This window comes from Labrus bergylta, chromosome 15, assembly GCF_963930695.1.
Source record: "Labrus bergylta chromosome 15, fLabBer1.1, whole genome shotgun sequence".
Taxonomy (NCBI): domain Eukaryota; kingdom Metazoa; phylum Chordata; class Actinopteri; order Labriformes; family Labridae; genus Labrus; species Labrus bergylta.
This window is the reverse complement of record NC_089209.1, coordinates 25,295,004-25,304,755: the sequence shown is the minus strand read 5'-3', so window position 1 is coordinate 25,304,755 and position 9,752 is coordinate 25,295,004. Positions and strand designations below refer to the sequence as shown.

General features: G+C 44.1%; 1 long non-coding RNA gene across 1 annotated transcript; it reads left to right on the top strand.

Annotated features, from left to right (window-relative positions):
• Positions 1-3,320: 3,320 nt before the first annotated feature.
• LOC136182729 (uncharacterized) lies at positions 3,321-8,787 on the top strand. Its single transcript, XR_010668774.1, has 3 exons — positions 3,321-3,508; positions 4,049-4,176; positions 7,140-8,787. It is a non-coding gene; the product is annotated as an uncharacterized lncRNA (long non-coding RNA).
• The last annotated feature ends 965 nt before the right edge of the window (positions 8,788-9,752 follow it).

Here is a 9,752-nt window from a genome sequence, read left to right as displayed (position 1 = left end):
GCAGTTATGGACAGCCCTGTGTTGGTTTGTACTTTGGCCCAATTTACAGTATTGCAGTGTGAACACAAAACGATTCGAGGGTAACTTGCAACAATGAATGTTATCATCGGAGTCAGAACAAAGCGCTCTAGGTGTTCTTGTCCGACTGTAAGGGAGATATCTATTTTTACATCTCAGTCCAGGTGAGAAGAACCTGACACTTCAGGATTTCTTTCTCTACTCACAACAGTCAAAATGATTCAAGCTGCAGATGGATTTGTATGTAACACAACTCCTGAGCTGAGGAGCCAAAAAGACCCTTGCCCCCCGGCACTTAACATGATACATGATCCATGAACAATGCCTGGGTAAATGTATACACCTCAAAGAGCTTAGGTGATGTTAGCTGTGCCCGGAGGGTCATACCTTTGGTAAGTGGAGTAGAATCCTAGAGGAACTACGGATACAGTAGGTATGGGGGCGGGGGGTAGCTTTTACTGCAGGAACATACACCAGACTGTAAGTAACGTGTCCTCTAACCCACAAATACTCCCACTGACATGTGATGAATGTGACGTCTGATTGTTCTACCCTTCATTCATTGACTTACTTACCTTATGTGAGTTTTAACATCACGTTTTAATCTCCATTTTGAAGCTTTTACTTTGGTCTTCTTAAAGGGAAATTATTTAATTTATGTGGGCCATAAAATCAATGAATGAAAGCTGTCGTGCTCACTGTGTGTCGGGTAATGTTGGGTAACACAAGGTGTGCTGTAGTTGGGACAAATCACTGGAAAAAACAACAGTGGACCAGCTTACCTCTGTTTGGTAGTGAAGTGGTCTCTGAAGTGGTTACAGGCACACTTGTGTGGGAGAGGTTAAGCTGAAAAGGGAAGAATAAGAGTTGATAACGCCGACTTGTTTCAGCCTAAGCCTAAGAGTACTGCACAAGTGGACCTTATTTTTACATTTTTTGGGGATGTAAATGAAAAAATGTACAAACTTTTTTGGAATTGCTAAAGTAATTAACTTGTTGGCTCAAGTGATATACTTCAGTTAGCAGCTACTGGACAAGCTGTAGTTGTATATTTTTCAACACCTAACTTTTTGTAAGTAAAAATAGCTGTGAGCTACATCGCTCTCATCAAAGAGAGCAGACTCCATTGATGAAAACATACATTTTTCAATTTGGAGAACATGGGAGTTGCTTCTAACAAACACGATAACGAACCTAAAGGGCTCAATAGTGTGGTTCTGGAAGTAAAAATACCATTCAGATTCTCGATAGCGGATTTGATTATTAGCCATCCCTTGTCATAACCATCACAGGTAGACTGACCAGGAGCTACCTGTGGATGAAATGATGGTTTATGGTCCTGTGGGAGACACAAGTTTGTATGATATCAACCTGGTTTTAAGAAAAACATGGTTTATTCATGATATCGGGGAAAGGAATACACTAAAGACTGTCAAAGCTGCGTCGAGCCAGCGATCATCGCCATCATGTCTGCCAGTGCCCCGATGCTTACTCCTCTTCCTGATTACTCCTGTTTCTTTTTTTCTCTCCTATAGACGGATAATTCCTCTTGATTTTTCTTTGTTGACTTTCATTGACAAACTTTGGTTTTCACAAAAAGCATGCATGCAACGCTTAGCAGGGCAGCATGAGGGAGTGCTGTCAGATGGGGCCCCTTTAGGGAGGTTCCCTACTGTCGTTGCAAAATTTGCACTTTGCATTGGTTTTTAAGTTTTTGAGCGCTCAGGCGCCCCCTACTGGTCTGGGGCTCTAACCTTGCCTGTTGATAAGCAGCATTTCTGAGAATTATGCTCGTAGGTGTACAGGCTGTGAAGGCGGTTTGAATACTGCTTTACAAAGAAACAACATCAAACTAGTGGTTTTATTTGATCTGTTGGTACACAGTTAAATATTATTCCTGGTGTAAATTTAAATTTTTTAAAGCCTTCACGCATCTTTGCTTGATGAATATTAATTAAAGAAAATTAAAGGTGGCGCATATGACCTAGTGGTTAGGTAGTGCCCCATATACGGAGCCTATAGTCCTCCATGTGGGCTGTCCGGGTTCAAGTCCGACCTGTGGGTCCTTTCCCGCATGTCCCGATTTCCTACCCTATCCACTGTTCCATCAAATAAAGGCAAAAAGCCCCAAAAGGAATATTTATTTATAAAAAAAGAAAAAAAAAAAAAGAATAAAGACCCATCTCTTATTGACGCCTGTTAAAAATAAAAGTAGGGTCTTCTAGAGGAAATAAAAGCCTGGGCTATTAATGTAAATTTTACGCTAGTTAATGGCTTACTTCTTCTATTGTTGTTGGAGGGGTGAGAATATCAGGGTAAGCCAATCAGATGCAGAGTAGAGACTGAAAGTCCTGTAAATTAAGAGAAGTTAGATTTTTGTTTGAGAGCTCTGAGGACGTTAAAAGAGCCTCTTCTAACATGCATTACTCAACAGTTGTTTAGAAGTGTGAACGCAAGACAAGCACCCGCAGACTAAAAGGCTCTTTCATGTTCCTTGGGTGCTATAAAAAAGAAAGGCCACTTGCAGAGGACTGCAGCTCAGAGGAGGTCAATCCAGGTGGCCTTGGCTGGCACACAATGTCAGGAAACTAGTTGTTTTTGTGTTGGTGTTGTGAGTCCACACGTTGAAAACGCCAAAATAGAAATTTATAATAACTGCGACTTAAAAGCAGAAGTTTGGCCCTGGGTAAAAAAACGAGCTCCGAGGAGTTCTTGCATCTTTACACACACTTTTCTCAATGTCAGATTCTTCCTCACGTGTTTTCAAGTGTTTGAAGCTACTACGCTGGAGAAGGCGGCATTCTGTTGTCGTGCTGCCGCTCTGCTCGACTCTTCCTCAAGTTCAAAGTGGAGTGCTCTTAGACTTATCTCGCCCCTGCCACAAGGGACCTCATTTATAACATTATACAGCCGCGCGGGGCCTGATTTCAAACCAAAGAACACCCGATCTGGATTTTCAAAGAACCAAAAAAATGTCTTTCTTCCTTTATTTCCAGACTCCACCGAAGCCTCACAAATGCTGCAGATACTGTAAATTACTTGGCACAAAATTCAATCTGAGCCACATCTGTTCACAGTCCTAGCCTTGAAAGAAACACACAGACACACACACACACGCGCGCGCACTGATCCCTCTGACCGGATGGGAACAGTCCTGCAGAACATGTGAAGTGGTGTGGAGGTGGTGCTTTGAAAGGGGGCTTAATGAATTCATAAGTATAACAGTATGGAGCGGGCTTGAATGGGGAGGCCGGGCTGTTTGATGTGTAGCTCTGGTTCAGCCGCGCTGCCAAGAAGCTGAATGTAAGCTTTGCTAACACAAAGGTTATTACCCTGCTGTATGTGTTTCTGTGGCTGCAGCGCTCCTGTCAGCAGCTCCTGATCACACACATTTGTCTTCAGCTCAAATCAGAATCTGTCAAATCCTGTCAGCGGTCGTAATGATGCTCTGAAAGGATCTACAGGAGATGTCATGGACGACTGCAGCATGGTAGGTTATACTGTGAGGAAATGAGATTCTTAATTAATTTTTTAATCATAATTAATTCACTTTTCCTGTCTCCTTGTTTTCTTTGACTTTCACTCGGAGTGATCTTTAAAGCTCATAAAGATGTCGAGGTCGGCAGATAGATTCTTATCCTTTAATTATCACACATCGTATTTCTATCTGGGAGCCACACTTTAATTAGTAAAGAACCAAACACCGGACTGTTAAAGCTGCTAAGAAGCCTTTTTATTACAAACTACAGAGGCATTATTTAATGTATTAGATAAAAGTACAGTATTGGGGGTTGTAGAAAACCCGGTGAAAAAATCCAAAAAGATTCACAAAAATCTGAAACAAACGCACCTATAAAAAAGTGCAGCAAATTGAAAAAATGTGCAAAAAATTGTCATAGCAACCACTTCAAAGGTCACATATTATGCAAATTACACTTCACCATTTACTAGAGACAATATGTGTCTCTAGTACGTCTACAAACCCCCCAATGATGAGAGAAGTCCATCCTCTCCGTCTTCTGCCTGCCAGCCCGTGAGTTGAGTGAGCTGGTCCAGACATCGACGCATCGCAGTGCAGAAGTGAGGCTACAACCGGTGAGGTCTGTCTCCCTGACCTTTGGCAGCTGACGCCTGGAAGGCCTGGACAAGAAATCCCAGGTTTGTGTTTGCTGTGACTCTCTATACTGTTTATCAAATCAAACACAAGAGCAGAGATGACTGCGCTCACCATCATCTCATATTTTCATTAATTCTTAGTTGTTTTATTCATCCCCAATCAGAGTTCGGCTGTGATTGTTTCCACATATATATTTATTATTTATTTTGCGGGAAAGGAGCCACAGGTCTGTTTTGAACCCGGGCAGCTCGCTTGGAGGACTTTAGCTAGTGTTTATGTAAACACCAAGATCATCTCTGGTATGTGTCGACACCAATGTGTTGAAAAATCTCGTTCTCAAACACAGAGAACAGTTTATTAAAACAAAGCTGCTGTGTAAGGAATAAAAAAAACCCTCCTGTGCAGGCGACGTCCTGCTCCTTCTAAATCAAAGTGTGGAGCTCTGACTTTCCCTGGTATGTAAACACACTTCTTTTTTTATTATTATTTTGAGAATCAACACGTTTGAAATATTTGCCTTTCATTTCCCGTGTGTGAGGGGGAGGGAAAAAGAAAAAGACAACATCTGGGGAAGATATCATCCACTTCCTGTGCTTTGACACGTCCTGACTGTGACCATGGCAACTAGGGGTCTGAGCGAAGGCAGCAGCGTTCAACAGGAGGAGCTGAAATAAAAGCCGAGTGGAGATGAAAAGGAAGCTGCTTCTAAACTTGATTCATCAACGGATCGTTTTCCCCGAGAAGGGAGGAAACTGAGCTTCGTCTGCAGCCCTTCGCGCGTGTGTGTGTGTGTGTGTGTGTGTGTGTGTGTGTGTGTGTGTGTGTGTGTGTGTGTGTGTACAGTGCTACCAAAATCCAAACGAAATGAAGTTCTAATCCGTCTGTAGTGAGTCCGCTCATGCTGCCATCACAGCGAATGAGAGCACAGTCAGATCTCTCGCTGACAGCCATCTTAAATCCACTCAGAGATCTCAGGGGACCCGTTTTCTGCATGCTCAATATGCTCACAGCTCCTCCAGCCCACACAGTCGCCATGGCAACCGCAGACCACCTCTGGCTTCTAGTGCATCTGTCAGCCAATACTCCCCCTCCACCCCACTCCCCCTTTCACAACCACACGCGCACACACACACACACACACACACACACACACACACACACACACACACACACACACACACACACACACACACACACACACACACACATGCTGCCATCTTGAGTCTTTGGAGCATGACGGTGTGTTTCTGCTTCAAAAATCAAAAATATTTAAGGTGGATTTGTCAGATATAATGCACAGCAGAGTGAATGAATCTGATGGCGGATTTTTTTACTCCACCATTTCACCCTCCTTCTCTGACGACACGTCAAACAGCATGCGAGCTCCATGTACGCTGAAACGGCAATGCTAAAAAAAAAATCCCATTTGATTGTCCCCCTCGTTGTATCTGAAGAGGGCAGCCTTGAGCCTTCTTTCTCTCGTGCATCTCTGTTGACAATTCTTCACCACACACACACAAAAAAAAAAATCCACGCAAACCTGCTGTGTCACAACCCACACTATGAATGTAGGACCACCCATCCAGCACTAAAAGTCCCTGGCTGGGATTTAAACCAAACTGACCCCCGCCCCCACCCATCAAATCACCTAGAGAAAAAAAAAAGTATGCTTTGTGAGTGTGTGTGTGTGTGTGTGTGTGTGTGTGTGTGTGTGTGTGTGTGTGTGTGTGTGTGTGTGTGTGTGTGTGTGTGTGTGTGTGTGTGTGTGTGTGTGTGTGTGTGTGTGCTGGTATGCATGCATGAATGCGTGTGTTCGGCAGAGAAGGAAGGAAAGCGAAGGAGGAGGAGGAGGGGAGGGCGAGCAGCTGAGTGGAGCAGCTCTCTCTATCATCACTGAGTAATGTTTCGCTCCGGCCTTTTTTTTTTCCTTCTTCTGCTTTTTTTTTTTTTTTTTTTTCAGAAAAGAGTGAAACAGCATTGTGCGTTCAGCTGCGCCGAATGTGTCCATTCTGCGCTCGCCCTCTTCTCTTTCACTGGAGATCTTTCTCTTTTGTCACCCCTAAACCCCGCCCCGCCCATCTTAAGTCCCCCCCCCCTTTCGCCCTCCAACCCTGTCCCTCTAAACCCCTCTGAAGTCCCCACACTTCATCTAAAAAGGGCAGTACAAGGAGGTGGTGGGGGGCGGGTGGGTGGTTGGAGGATGGGGGAATGTTGGGGGAGGGGAATAGTAACTGTTGTAATCTGCAATTGTTACAGTCTAGAGCCTTGCTACGCTGTCACCATCCCAAATTGATTTAACCATCAATGGCAGCGTCCATTTAAAGGGCCGCTGGTGCTCCGGCCCCGGCTCACCAAAAATTCAGCTGAATGTTGAATGAGCCCCCTTTCTCTCCCTTTCCCACCGCTGGGTATCAAAGGCTTTTGTGACCAAAGAAAGTAGAGGGGTCACTCATTTACCCCCCATGGGTCAACCACGAGCTGAGGCAAAAGAAGGAGAGCGGTGAGGAAGAGGTGGTGGAGGAGGGGGAGGAGGTGGAGGAGGTCTTGAAGTGCAACATCAGGACAGAACACTTCCAGTTGTCTGTACAGGAGAAGATACAGAGTGTGGCCCTGACGTCAATGCAGCCATTTAATACGACACGCTGAAAATATTTGGAATCCGAGGCATCTGTGCTCTGTTATCACAGGGATGGATGTTCCTGTTTTGGACCTGGGTTTCCCTCCACAGTGGGCCCCCTCCCCACGGCTGTGTTTACCAGGGCTGGGTTTGACCCAAGGAAGTAGGGCAGAGAACCTTTTCCTCCCAGCTCACTGCCTGCACTTTGGATTTTTATTTTTTTATAATTCTCATTTGCAGATAAAAAAAAAAAAAACAGTCAGGAATGTTAGCCGTGGTGGATTTCCATTAATCTGTAACACCATATTCACATGTTGGCTGTTTGCTCTGACTTGAGGCTCAGGCTGAGATGCTCAAATGCTGTTTAGAATGTTTTTTTTCTTGCAGGGTCGGCAGTAATGCGAGCGCTGTACCAAACCGTGGTGGTGAAGAGGGAGCTCATCCTGAAGGCAAAATCTCTCCATTTACCAGACAATCTTAGTTCCAACCCTCACCTGTGGTCGTGTGCTATGGGCAGTGATCGTAAAAGAAGATTGCGGATACAAGTGGCTGAAATGAGTTTCCTCCTTCGGGAGGAGCTCGGAGTAGAGCCACTACTCCTTTGCATCGAAAAGGAGCCAGATGAGGTGGTTTCTGCCTCTGATTAGAGCGGCGAGTCTGTGCTGATTGTTATTAGAATGAATCGACTTTCAATAGTAACCTCCTGGACACCTCCCTCTCTAGGAGGAGACCCCGGGGGCAGACCCAGAGCTCACTGGAGGGATTATGTATCCCCTCTGGCCTGGGAATGCCTCGGACTCCCCCAGGAGGAGCTGGAAAACGTTGAGGGGAAGTCGAGGTTGACTTGCTTCACCTGTTGCCACCGCGGCCCTGACATCAGAGAAGTGGAAGAATATGAATGGAGGGATGGATGTTTTTACTTCTAAAAGAAATCAAAAACATCTCCATCCATTCATCAGCAACAGAATCAAAAACAGTGGAGAGTGAAGATTTACAAGGTTAAACAAAAAAAATGGAAATCCCATTAAACTAACCACTTAAAGTTAAAATAACCTTCATTAAGTTTACACAATATGTAAGGATCGCTTTTATTTCTAATGTTGGCTGATTGGTGTAAAGGGAAAGGCAAATGGTAATGTTTGATAGCTACATTGCCTGCAAACAATTTCGTTTGAATGAATGATCACTGAATGATCACCTGCCTGTGTTTGTTTACAACGTACAATGTTCTTTCTCCCAGGATGCTGCTGTGCCAACGTTAACGTAACCTCGCCCGCTGGATCAATTTGAACACACTTTAATCTGATGTTGTTGTCGTCTGTTTCACATAAAGTAATGAGTAAAGCACGTTGTTAAATGTCAGTAATTCTTACAGTGTTATTAAACCTAGAAAGTAACTGTAATTCCTTATGAAATAATTAAAAAGAAATGGCGTTACAGTTAAGTCCAGGACAGCTCGTTGCCAGCGGGTGAGGTGTGTGTTGCAAGAATGAAAAGCATGCAGTAATTATTTACATTTGCCACACTAAAAATGCACAATGACAGAAGGAGGATGTTTTTAAAAAAAAAATCTGTCGACATTACTTGAACATTTAAAAGATAAATTATAAGAGGTATAATTACCACTCTGTCCACAGGGGGGCGCCACAATCAACGCAAACCTAAAGTTCCTCACAGGAGCTTTTAAATAAACAGTTTTCAATTCTAAATAGACCTAAAGTTATGTTTTAATAATAACATTAGAAAAACAGAAAAATTCAAGCAGTGAGAGGAGGCCGATGACAAGGCCAATAAGATGAGGGTAAAAGCCTGTTCACATGTCGACAAGTCAACAGTTCACCGTCTGCATTGTCACCAATGTGTTGTTGTTTTTTTCACAGTCATGATAATTACATCAGCGAGCACAGCTTCTTGGCATGACAACATGTTTTGACACTTGAGTGATCTGCATGTGTGCCAACAGTGGAATCCAAGGAGTGCAGCTCCTCGACCAATCAGCTCACTCCTATAGGTTTCCTATAAGGCTCAGACTAATGTGACTCAAATCCAGCTGACAGTGGTCTGAATCCACGATAATGTTCCAATTAGCCGGCCAGACACCATTCAGCAAAGTAAGTACATTTATCGACTGAACGATGGAGACTGAGAGACACCTCATTATTCCACTCAGTGACTCGCATCCTGGACGTCTGGACAGGTTGTTTTTCACCGTGTGACATGCATCAGGTTTATGTGCGAGGGGCCGTAACCTGCTAATTGTCCAGGACGAGCTCTGTTGGAAAAAAAAAAAATCTGCATTGGAGTTGTTGAAGTTTTAAACGCAGCAGAGGGGGAAAGCAGAGAAACCCCTCTAAGTCTGAAGTAGCTTCAGGCGGCGGCAATTATGCATCGGATATCTTTGGGTTGGTTCATGCGCCAGAATACAGATGAGGCTGCCTTTCACATTCCTCTCCTCTACAAAGAGAGTATCACTCCCCTGTCACCCAGTAGAGGACTGCTGCGCTCAGTCCCTTTATGCCAGGTTTGCACCCACAAGTTTTTCATGGTAACCCAAATACCATTCAAAGCCTTTTCAAAGCTGTCCGTGCAGGTTTGTTCTCCTCAACGCAAACCTGCAGTTCCTTCCGAGTAACTGTAGAGTGAGCGGATCTGCTTGTGTCATTTCCAGCTCTTAAAAATTAAAAAAAAAAAAAAAAACAAGCGGTATCTTTTAATGAGATGCTGGAGTCATGCTTTTTATTCACAGTGTGGAAGTGTGTGACGGAGCTGTGGGCGTTGGTGTAAAGACGAGATGTTAGTTAAAGGGGAATGAGGTTTATTAACGGCTTTAATGACCCATTTGATTTCACTAAAACAGCTCTCCGTCTGAATGGTTGGGGGAGGGGAGTGATGGAGTAATAAAACTGATGTAACATGAGTGCATTTCTATGGCGAGCTTGTCGCTGAGTAACCAGTTGCCTTGACAACCCTCTCCTTCCCACTTACCCACCATCACTATTC